The 12465-nt window shown below is 48.0% G+C and overlaps 1 protein-coding gene across 1 annotated transcript in view; it reads right to left on the reverse strand.

The window, feature by feature from the left end:
* Positions 1-8112, reverse strand: part of SHROOM3 (shroom family member 3) — a 65462-nt gene extending 57350 nt beyond the window's left edge. The window contains exon 1 of the mRNA XM_012650968.1: positions 8062-8112. The gene's annotated coding sequence lies outside the window, so the exon portion shown is untranslated. The remainder of the gene's footprint in view (positions 1-8061) is intronic.
* Positions 8113-12465: the final 4353 nt, after the last annotated feature.

The following is a 12465-nucleotide window of genomic DNA, read 5'->3' on the forward strand; positions in this document are numbered from 1 at the left end:
TGTTGCGTCTACTACTTTTTCCATGTCACGTTTTCTTTTAAGTAAAAGCATTCCTACGAGCATTGGTATTAAGCATAAGAGTGAACAAAAATTTCAAATCAAGATTATATTAGGATAAAAGTTAAATTCAAATTACTTTAAAGAAGGGAAAATATAATGACACATTTAAACCTCTAATTGTGATGGAGTTAAATAATGTACAATTAATTGACAATTTCAAACAATACTTTTCATGTATGACTATAATCTCAAAGTTAGATGAGAAGACTATACCTTTTCTTTAAAATTGAGAATATTCTCACAGGTTCTGTTTCTATTCCTTCAGTTTTTAACGGACTTTATTTTTTAGAGCAGTTTTAGGTTCACAGCAAAGTTGAGCAGAAAGTACAGAGAGTTCCCACGTACCCCGGCCCCCACACCTGCATGCTGGACATGGCTGAAGAAAGAATCTCTGAGCTTGAGACAGCTCAAGAGAAACCTCCACCATCAAAAAGCAAAGAGAAAAAAACTGAGAAAATTCCAGAACAAAATAACCGAGGACTGAGAGACAACTACGAAAGGTAGTAACATACACATAATGAGAATACCGGAATGAAAAGAAAAAGAGAAGGGAACAGAAGAAATACTTCAGACAATAATAACTGCGAATTTCCTCGAATTAACGTCAGACACCCAACCACACACCCAGGAAGCTCGCAGAACGCCATGAAGGGTAAACACCAGAAAAACTACACCTAGGCATATCATTTTCAAACTACGGAAAGAACATCAAAGATAAAGAAGAAAAGCCTGAAAGAAGTTGGGGGGCCAGTGGGGGGCACAGGGGGACCCTGCCTAGAGGAGCAAAGATAAGAATTACATCTGACTTCTCAGAGATCACACAAGCGAGAAGAGCGTGGAGTACAATATTTAAAGTACTGAGAGGAAAAACAAAACCCTACCAACATAGATTCTGCATCCTGTGAAAGTATTCTTCAAAAGTGAAGGAGAAACAAAAACCTGCTCAAACAAACAAAAACTGAGGGAATTTGCTGCCGGGAGACTTGCCGTGCAAGAAGTGTTAGAAGTTCTTCGGCGAGGAGGAAGATGATACAGATCAGAAACTTAGATCCACGTACAGAAAGGAAGAGCCTCCGAGAAGAAGTAAGTGCAGGTAAAATAAAACAAAAGCTTCCTTTTCTTTATACAAATGTCAGCAAGGAGAACAGAGAGGAACTTGGCCACTGGTGGACAGGTACATAGCCCTTCCCAGTAAGAAACACAAATAGTTACTCCGAGATTCCCCAGGGAAATGGGGAAGCAAAACCACGAAGCACACAACACAAAGCATTTGCTAACTGGAATAAAATAAAAAGCCACTCTAGATACGCACAGCATAAGAAATAAGGCAACTATACTTACATATAGGGGACTGATCGAAAATTCTCAAACACAAATACTGCTAGTCCACTGAATCATGTGAGATACCCAAATAATGAGAATTTTCATGACGATTTAGACAAACAGGCTTAACGTTAACATGTGGTTGCTATTTTTCTTTATAAACAGATGTATCAAGACATCAAAAAGACACTGTTAAAGGCTCATCAGATGAGAATCCTGCCATGAAAGCTTCTGAACCTCATTCCAGCCCAGCGCCGTGCTTACCTTGTGGCAAACAGAAACATCCGAGCCAGCAACCCTCCGGCCAGGTGGACGTCACGTTCCGGAGTGGGATAAAAAGCCATTTCACTCTGCTACTCTTTCTGCTCCTCCCAGGTGGCAAAGGCTTCCCAGTAATTCCGTGCGCCTCCAGTCAGACAGCCTGAACCGCCCTGAACCTGCCGAGATCGGCGCGAGCGGGAGGGACTCTCAATGACAGTCCCCTCTGTGAACTGGCCAGTTAAAATCCAAGTCCTCCTCTATGAGAGGGAAGAAGAGAAGGTGACCTAAGCTTAGCTCTTCCTGAGAAGGACCAACGTCTCGGACAGTGGCACACAGCCGAGGAATGCCAGAATTCCATTTTGTGGGCAAGAGGAGGAGGGAAGCAAGGGAAATCATCTGATGATAAAACGTGTCATGCTGAAATCAGGAAGTCTCCTTAAAGGATCTTCTCTGCTAAACACACGCCCTCCTCCGGGTGCAGAAGTGCCACTGTCTGCAAGTGTGCTCATCGCTCTGCGCTTCCCACGGTTGGAGGCACCGAAGCAGCCGGCTCTGCAGCGTCTCGGGCAGCTTCCTAAGCATGCTGTCCCCAGAACACCAGGTCCGCAGCGCCAGGGCAGAGCTCGCTGCTGAGGGCAAGCGCCAGAGAAAGTGACCTTGCTACTCGCTTGAGAATGAGTGAGGAGTCGAATCCTGAGCTTCTACTATCTTTTCAGCTTGATTTACTTTACCGAGCACATAACCTATCGCCATGGATGGCAAATGCTTAGTCATCAGATTGGACGGTTTTTATAATGATGGTGGAGACCAGCAGAGAAGGTAAGGAAAGAATAAGAAGTTTGTGGAGGAAAGCGCTGGCTTGGAATATCTTCCATTTTAAGCTAAAACATTTTGTTTCCTTTACCAACTCATTGAACTACCCTAGCCCAAGCCTTGACAGGTTTTAAGGAGTGGTTTCTGCAGAAATAAATTACAGCATAAGAATTCCTATCGACAGGGCCAAGAACGGTGGCTCACACCTGTAATCCCAGCACTCTGGGAGGCCGAGGCGGGAGGATCGCTTGAGCTCAGGAGTCCGAGACCAGCCTGAGCAAGAGCGAGACCACATCTCTACTAAAAATAGAAAAATTAGCCGGGCATCGTGGTGCGCACCCGTAGTCCCAGCTACTTGGAGGCTGAGGCAGGAGGATCGCTTGAGCCCAGGAGTCTGAGGTTGCTGTGAGCTAGGATGATGCCACTGCACTCTAGCCCAGGCGACAGAGTGAGACTCTGTCTCAAAAAAAAAAAATTCCTACTGATGGATAAGAGAGAAGTCAGGGATCTGAGCACAAAAAAGGAAGGATGGGTTTGGATCTGTGAGAATACTAAGCCCTGGGCCACTAAAGGCTTCTCTCTCTCTTTCACTTGGCTGTTTAGCTGGTTCCTGTGTGTACCTAAGGGGAGGGAACCGCTCCTTTGTGCTCTTTCCTTTCTCTTATAAATAAGTGAGAAAACCCTTTCTGGCTATTTTCTCCATGAAGAAGGAGCTATATATACCTGTGACCCATTGGACGCGGAATTGGTTCATGAGGGGACCCCAGCACCTTCCAGTTCCAAAATCAGCACAGGCCTCCGTGACGTGTCCCAGATCAGACTTGCTCAGTGCCCACTCCCAACCTCCCGCTTCAACGCTGTTAAGACTCCTAAGATGACGATGAGCACGCGTGGTCAGCTTTCTCCACGTGTGAGAACAAGACATCGCCACCTCAGCCCTGTCCACATTTCCAACAGGATTTACATCAGAATAGGCTGGAAAGAGCACCCAGTGGCCAAAACCAGAACAAGTTCAGCAACAAAATACGTAACAGTAGTGCTAAATAACTACAGTACCAACAGAATGAAATAAATATGAAGGAATCCTTCCTGAAGTAAATCAATAGTTGAATAAATAAATGCGGGAGAAGGGACAACTCATCCTTACAGAAGAATTCGAGTTAATAAACGTGGACAGAGTGAAGGGAAGACAGAATCAAATTTAGAACAGTACGGGAATAGCTGTCACAGGCAACACCGACAGATAAACGCGAAATCAATGTGGAAAGTTTGAGGAGAAACAGGACATTTGCATAGCCTCAAAGTGATCTCCCCAAAGGTATTACGAAGAGACAAATTACTAATTTTACTTACTAATTACAAAGAGACAAACAGGAAAGTTATAGTAGAAAAACTTGGCAGGCTTCACCGTAACCAAGTGATCTCGGTTAATGTCACCAGGAGTGAACTATGTCAACATCACGTGACCTCCGATATGCCACACTAAGAGACAACATCACTCCTGTGGTGTTCTTGCCGAAAACGAATAACCTCAGCCTAAACATGACAAAACATCCGACGCACCCGGACAGAAAGCGTTCTAAAAAATAACCGGCCAGCGCTCTCCAAGAGCGTCAAGCTCATAAAAGCCACGGGAAGACGGAGGAAATACCCCAGATTAGAGGCGCTAAGGAAACACAACAATTTAACACAATGTAGGATCCCAGAACAGAAAAGGACATTCATGGGGGAAAAAAATGGTGCAATCTGAATAAAGTCTATAGTTTTAAAGTTTGCAGTTAGCTGTATTATACCAATGCTGATTTCTTAGTTTTGATATCTGTACTACGGTTATAAAAGATGGTAACATTAGAGAAAGCTGGGAGACAGGTGTACTGGAAATCTCTGTTCTATTTTTACAACTTTATGCATCTAAAATGATTTCAAAACAAAAAGCAGAAAACAAAACAAACAGGATTTAGGATCTGAATGTAATTGGATGAGAACTCCAGTTTCCTGGTTCAGTCCTACATCAGTAACGCTTGGCTTGCAGAGACCTCTAGGTGACAGGAAAGAGTTAGGAGGTGAACACAGGGCTTTACAAGACACAGTCACATGCTGCACCACAGTGTTCTGGTCAGCAGTGGACTGCATAGACGGTGGTCCCATCGGCTGTGAGGGAGCTGAGAAATCCGCATCACCTAGCGAAGTCGCAGCCATCGTCATGTTGCAGCGCGACTCGTCACTCTTGTGTTTGCGGTGATGCCGGTGTGAGCAGAACCACTCACTGCCAGTCATATGAAAATGCAGCCCGTACAATTATGCACAGTGCATAATACCTGATGATGATAATAAAAACTGTTACTGGTTTATGTATTTATTATACTACACTTTTTATTGTTATTTTAGTGCACTCTTTCTACTTATTAAAAAATACAAAATAAAAAGCTTAACTGTGAAACGGCCTCAGACAGGTCCTTCAGGAGGTATTCCAGAAACAAGAATGGGTACCATGACAGCTCCCCGTGTGCTATTGCCCCTGGAGACCTTCCAGTGGGACAAGACGCAGAGGTGGAAGACGGTGGCGACACTGACGACCCTGACCCTGCGTGGGCCTCAGCTAATATGTGTGTTTGTGCTTCGGTTTTTAACAAGAAAGTCTGTCCAGCTGTACGATGTGTTTCTGTTTTAAGCTAAGTGTTATTACTAAAGAGTCAAAAGTTTTTAAAAATTTAAAAGTTTATAAAATAAAGTTATAGTAATCTAAGGTCAATTTATTATTAAAGAAAATTGTTTTGTGAGTTGTGCGTAGCCTAAGCGTACAGTGTTCATAAAGTCTACAGCAGCGCGCGGTGACGTCCCAGACCTTCACGTGCACTCGGCCCCCCCTCGCGGGCTCTCCCACAGCAAGGGCCAGCCCTGCGAGCTCCACTCACGGTAAGCACCCTACACAGATGCGCCACTTTCTAATCTTTTATACCATGTTTTCACTGTGCCTTTTCTATGTTTAGATAATGCTTAGCTACACAGACACTTACTGTTGAGTTGCAACTGCCTACAGCATTCGGTACGGTGACAGGCTGTACAGGTCTGTAGCCGAGCAACAGGCTGTACTGAACACCCGGGCGTGCAGCAGACATGCCAGCTACGTCTGCGTAAGTGCACTCCAAGATGTTCACACCGTGATGAAATCACCTAACGATGCATTTCTCAGAAGGTGTTCCTGTCGTTAAAGCAATGCACGACTGCAGTTGTGGAGACGTGACACATACATATAAAATTCTTAGAGTAAACAGAGTCAAAAGGCCAGCCAGGAGTGACGTATGCAGCAACCAGCTCATGACTTTTTAAAAAGGAAATGGCTCGCCTTACGTTCTCCCTGTATACAGACAGCACTGTCGGCCAGCGTTGACCACACTGAAGAGGACAGCCCCAGCTCGTTTAAAGACAGCCTCTCTGTGGTTAGGCTACCAGGTAGATATGTATTTAGGTTCGTTTGTTTCACTCAACTTTAGGGGTGGCCCTAAGGTATCCCCAAGTGCCCCACGGCAGAAACTTAACAGTCACTGTAATTTTTCTTCTCCCTTCCCCTACCCTGATCTGCTATTGATTCTGTCTCCCTAAATTCATCTCTAATCTATCTCATCTTGTCCCGTCACCATTGATTTAGATCAGGTCTTGATCATTTTCCTCCCAGGCTGGAACAGAAACTTCCTAACCACAACTTTCTGTCCTGAGCACTTTGGCACCGACACTGGCTTAACCTACACAGCCCATTGGACTCTTGTTAAAGAGAAAAGTCTGATTCTCCCCATTTTAAAGATCCCAGGAGGCTAAGGGGAACAGTGACGAGCTTGGAGCTTCTGTTTCTTCGGGCTGTCCCCGGGAGAAACCTCTGTGAATCTCACCCTTTTCCCGGCCTAACCCTTGACCACCAGACAGTTGGTTTCTCTAGACCTTTGGTATGTTCAAACTTATTTAAGTCTGGCCGGGCTCACGCCTGTAATCCTAGCACTCTGGGAGGCCGAGGCGGGAGGATCACTTGAGCTCAGGAGTTTGAGACCAGCCTGAACAACAGTGAGACCTCATCTCTACTAAAAATAGAAAAAAAATAGCCGGGCATGGTGGCGTGCACCTGTAGTCCCAGCTACTTGGGAAGCTGAGGCAGGAGGATCGCTTGAGCCCAGGAGTTTGAGGTTGCTGTGAGCTAGGCTGATGCCACGGCACTCTATCCAGGGCAACAGAGTAAGACTCTGTCTCAAAAAAAAAAAGAAAAAAAAAAAAACACAACAAAAAACCCCACAAACTTCTTTTAGGTCATTTTTTCAAATGAAATCTAATGTAAATAACAGACACTAGCATTTTTTTATTATATAAAATATAACAAATTCTTCCACGTATATTTGAAGATCCATAAACATGGATAATCCAGATATGCAAATTTGAATTGCATTAATCCGCATTTATAATGTTTACTTATTTAGAACACAAGCTGATGTGTCCATATGAAAGAACCCCCCCACCAAACTGAAATGAGGAGAATTGGTCACAACAATAACCAGCATTCGTCATACTCATGACATGCACTCATGACATGCCAGGCACTGTCCTAAGTGCTTGGCATGTATGAGTTCTGTAAGTTCTTGCAAGATCTACCTAGGAGGCGGGTCGGTCCCTAAACTCATTTCACAGATCGGAAATAGGGAGAGCTTCTGGAACGCGCCTGCAGTTCTGGTTCCACTGTAAGTGGCGGAATCAAGGTTTGAATTCTAGGTAGTTTGACATCACAGACCCCATCTCACCCCGCCGTATGTGCCTTTCCTGCTGCCGTGCAGACTTCCGTGATGACGAGGAGAACAAGCAGGATGACGACACCCACAGCAGCACGACACCGCCGCCTGACCCTCCCTCCTGCTTCCCTGCGAGTGGGCGGCGCCAGGTGCTCTGAGTACTTATCTCCGTGGATCCCCACAACCGCCCTATGCAGCAGGGTCTCTCGCACCGACGCTGGGGCAATAGCGTGCAGTGGCCGTGAGCTGAGTCAAACTGCCTGAATCTGAACGCGCCACCTCCTGGCGGGACACTCTTCCACCAGGGCAAGGTCAGGGACGGGGAGAGCACCGGTGAGCACGTGCAGAGCCCGCACGCCTCCCGGCACACGGGAGCTCTCGGGCGCTCACTCTCGCAATGCGACTCGCACAGGTGAGCAGCTCAAAATCTTTGTCAGGCTAACACTGTAATTAATCTTGGGACGTTCCTCAGAGAGGTTTTAAATGAAGTTAAAAAACTAATTAATCTTGCTGTACAATTTAAACATGCTGATGGTTTCCAAAGGGTAAAATGTTGGTATATGTCTTTGAATGTTTTCAGTTATAGCTCTGCAAACAATTATGAACGTACTTTTAAAATGACATTTGAATGGAATGATTTAAGGGACCCCAGAGTTCCTTCCCAAGAACTTTAGGGTTCTTCAGAATCTAACTGCCATGGAGATCGCCATCCTTCCACACACTGAGCCTCTACCGACCTCCCTGCCCGCCCCTTACCTCCCTCACCAGCCTCGCCCCGTCGCCCTCTTCGAGCAGCCGAGTCCCTTTTCCCAACTACTCACGACCGGCCTCTTACCTGTGCCTCAGCCGCGGTTTAATCCCTCCTGGCCACGCTGCTTTCCTGTGCTGGGGGCCAGAGCCGAGGTGCTCTGGGCTGGCACGCTTAGAGGCGCCAGTATCTGCGGGACCCGGGTCTGCACGCACATCTCTGTCAAAAACAGGAAAAGAAGCAGCTAAGCGTGATGGTGTTCACAGGCAGCAGCACAAATGAATCTAACAAGAAAAAGGCGTGAAAATGAACCCCGGAGCCCGAGCAGAGCAGCACAGCTCGGTGCAGAGTTTGGAGCCTGCACCTAACGGAGTTCTCTGCCCGGAGAAGGAGAATCCAGACAGGCTGCGGAGGGTCTTCTTCCTATCCCGTCTATGTTTCTGTGAACCCATAAAGCGTATTTCCCTATCTCAGAAAACCCAGGTTTTCTAAGCAAGAGGGAAGAAAGACACACTAACTAGCATGAAGATAAATCTCCTATAATTCAGCGTTGGTAAGTCAGGGAAGGATTGGACTCACTGAAGCAGACTGTCAAACAAAGGGGTTCCCTGAAGCCGAGTCCCTGCCCCGGCTTCTCGCCTTCACCGCAGGAGCACCGTGTGACCACCTGCTCTCCGTTCGGCGGGGGCAGCACCCACCGCCTCTCGAGCTTGAGCTACTGCAGACTGTGTGGATTCCCCTGCACGGGGACGCGGCCTCTTGTGCGCCCTTTTCAACGCACCCTCCCAGCCCCGGTCCCCCACGCCGCGCCCATGCTCTCTCCCTCCGTGCTCCCAGGGAGTCGGGAGAATGTCAAGCCCCACGTGGCCAGCGCGCTCCGCCCTGGGAACAGCCACAGTTCTCAGGACAGGCTCGGACCGAACGCCCACACGCCCTCACTGCGCTCTTGTCACACTGTCCCTGCATCAGGCTTCGGAGTTTGTCATCGCCCCAGTTCGCTGGGCCCAGTGGTATGTTTTCAATTTCCATCTTCAAGGGTCTGTCCAGGCCTCTGGCCCTGGCTGCTGGGCCGACGGGCAGGAGTCTGGAGGAGGCACAAACGGGGCGGTCCCGTCCGCACCGCGTGGCTGCGGGGGACGGATTACCCAACAGCTGTTAAGAATAAGCCGGCCATCTGGCCTTGTATTTCCTGGAGCGCAGAGCGGAAGTGAAAGAGCTTGCTTTCTTAAGTCCTGCGGCAAATGAAAGGATTTCTTTCTGGTCTCGGGCCTGGGGGACGTGGCCAGGAGGCCAGCACGGAGTTTCCATTTCTAAGCCGAAGACGGTATCTTTGCCTCAGTTATAGCTCAGCACCGCCGCCTGCTTTTGTTCATTAGTTTCCTCACCAAATGTAGGATTCCTGGCTTTGAATTATTCAGTACGATCCCAGACCTGCAGTCTGAAGATCGGCTGAGCCTCCCACTCGTGAACTGGCTGCGCCGGGCAAGTCCGAGTGCCAGGCTCCCGCCACGGCAACTGCAAACAGAGGCCGCGCCCAGCAGTGCGGGGCCTGGCTCTGCAGTCCAAGTCCTGGCTCTCCTGCAGACCAGCTCTGTTTTCTGTCCTCTCCGTGCCTCAGTTCTCTCATCTATGAAATGGGCGCCAGGGCAGAAAAGTAGCCTGGAAGGTGTCTCCCCATCCAGCACCTGAATGTAAATACCACATGAACGCAAACAGCCACCCCACGACCACCCACTGGCGCAACACATTCTGTCAGCAAAAGCGGAGGGGCTTTTCCTTTCCAGGCCTCCTCCAGACTCTCACGCTGTCCACTACGGGAAACCAACTGAGACCAGGCCAGCTATTCTGCTAAATGTTCAACAGATCTATAGCCTCCCTTCCCTATTTCCTTTTAACTCACAAGCTGGCAAAACTAATGAGAGATTTCTTGGGGCTGTTTTATGCTGTTCTCCAATCGCAATACCACAATTAGGAGTGATAAACTAGGAATCAAAGCTGACCTGAGAAGGGTTAACAGGAGATAAGAAAATCATTGAAGCATCATCTTTCTTCCCCCACCACAGTTAAAAAACAAGAAAGCCAGGACGACCACCCATCATAGGTGCATTCATATTCTCTCCCCACCATGCAGTATGCGCAACGCCTGAACACATACTGGCTGCTTTTCTATTTGATATTTTAATAGCGTCCAGGGACTGCTTTCTGTCTGAACTGAGTTTCAGCCAATACGAGACAGAAAGGTTCCAGATCATTCTGTGTCTTGTGGCTCTCTTGAACACTGTAAAACTGAGGGCAGGGGCTGGGGACACTGAGGAAAAGACACCAGGAGCTGAGCCTGTGGGCCTGGCCTTCCCAGGTCGCGACTTGGCCGACTACTCCTTGGTCTTGTGGTCCCAGGTGCAGCGTCGCCCACTCAGAGACGGCCTCGCCTGGCGCAGTATTCTCCCTCTCGGCACCTGGTCTCTCCTTTCATTGCACCGCGTCTGCTTCATCGTCAAGGTGCCAAGCGCAGCCGGGTCAGGTCCACGTCTAGCCCTTTTCAGCTCCGTCGTCTTAAACTGCTGTCCACCCAGGCCCGGCACGTGGTAAGAACACAAAGCACGTTTGCTGAAGGAGTCCCGGAGCTTGCAGGGCGAGTATTTGTGTGATGCGTCCAACACGGAGCTCCGTGCCCTCGAACTCTGAAGGCATTAAATTGGTCACAGTACACTTCTGGGGGGGATGTGGGGTTGTCTTTTCTTCTAGTCCCTTTCTAGATAAGGCTCTGCATCCACTTCTTTGTGGAAACAGAATTCAGCCCTGACTTCTGGTCCACCTCATCAGCAGCAGGCTATCTCCAGACAGACAGACGGCCCAGCCTTCGACAAACCGCGGGCAGGCTCTGCAGTCCTGCTGCCCTGTGTTGGGAAGCAATCGGAACGCTTGTCTCGATTAAGTAGACACGGTACGTTTATACCGGGCTAAGTGTGTCCTCAAAACCCTTTGGAGAAATTCCTCTGGATCTATGCTGGGAGTATGGGGGTGTGGGTGTGTGTGTGTGTGCTAATTTTCATGACCATTTGCCTTATTGAAAGCCATGTTCTTGGTTTTCCAAGTTTCTTTTTATTTTGCTCCGTGTCCTTCAAGCACGAAGCTGGCCTTATTATCACACCTCTCTCCTAACATCCTCTGTCCCTTGGGTTGGCAGGTCTCCAATGTCACCGCTGTAGGTTCCCCAGCACTTTTCCCCTGAGTCTCCAGGAGGCCGAACAGGCCTGGATTTTCGGCTTCTTCAGTGTCTGGAGGAAGATTTTAAGAGCTGGTGCCCTTGGATACAGATTTGTGTTCTCAGCCAGACACAGGTACTCTTCGTTTTCTGAGGCCTGCCCATTCATCAAAGGGTTCGCAGGCATTCCTAGTGAACTGCCCTTTCCTTAAAGGCCCCCTCGTTCCTTTACTGACCTTTTGCTACCTACATATTTGAGACTTAACCTTCTGGGTCATCACCCCTTCATTACCCTTTTTTTGCTTTTTAAATCATTATTTACCATCTAGGATGCTCCCTCTGCATCCCCTCAGGCCTGTATCCTATCTATGCTTTGTCAGAGGCATGCCATGTGTTTGTACTTACTTAAAGACCTCTTCTGTCTTTCTGCTCACTCACCCTGGCCTAGCAGCTTAGGTTATTATAGGAGGGCCACACGTAACCTTCCAGCTATGCATGTCTCAAACCTGTGTCCAGGCTGGGCACGGTGGCTCACACCTGTAATCCTAGGAATTTGGGAGGCCAAGGCAGGAGGAACACTTGAGACCACCTTGGACAATAGTGAGTCCCTGACACTATAAAAAATAAAAAAAATTATCCAGGCATAGATAGTGGTGCATGCCTTTAGTTCCAGCTACTTGGGAGGCTGAGGAGGGAGGATCACTTGAGCCCAGGAGTTTGAGGCTGCACTGAGCTACAATGATGCCACTGCACTCTAGCCTGGGTGAAAGAGCAAGATCCTGTCTTAAAAAACAAAAACAAAAACACACCTGTGTCCATTTGCACCTCCTGACGTGGCTTTTTTCCACTTGATTTCCCCTGAAACTTCCAAAATGGATCTATGTGTACAATTTATACCACTGGCATTCAGCACATTTTTGATTCTTTCTGAAATGATAAGCTTAACTATCTCTAGATCTTGGCCACAACAACCTCTATGTCAACCTTACACAAAGATGGAGAAAGAGCAGATAGGGGAAAAAGCCAAATGACTAGCCAAATCTTTTAACTTACCTAAAAAATATTAATCTGCTTCAAGTTTACTTCTGTCTTTAGCCCCTCCACCCACTGAGCCCTTTGACACAGCTGGCCCAGGGCAAGTGCATAAGAAGACCAAGGGTCCTCACGCAGGGGCCTAAGGTTACACTGATGGTATGATAGCAGTGTGCCCCTAGCTACAAACACCCAGAGCCTAAGCCAGGCATAGTGGCGCACACCTGTAGTCCTAGCACCCTGGGAGGCCCAGG

This window comes from Propithecus coquereli, unplaced genomic scaffold (genome assembly GCF_000956105.1).
Source record: "Propithecus coquereli isolate 6110/MARCELLA unplaced genomic scaffold, Pcoq_1.0 Scaffold343, whole genome shotgun sequence".
Lineage (NCBI taxonomy): Eukaryota > Metazoa > Chordata > Mammalia > Primates > Indriidae > Propithecus > Propithecus coquereli.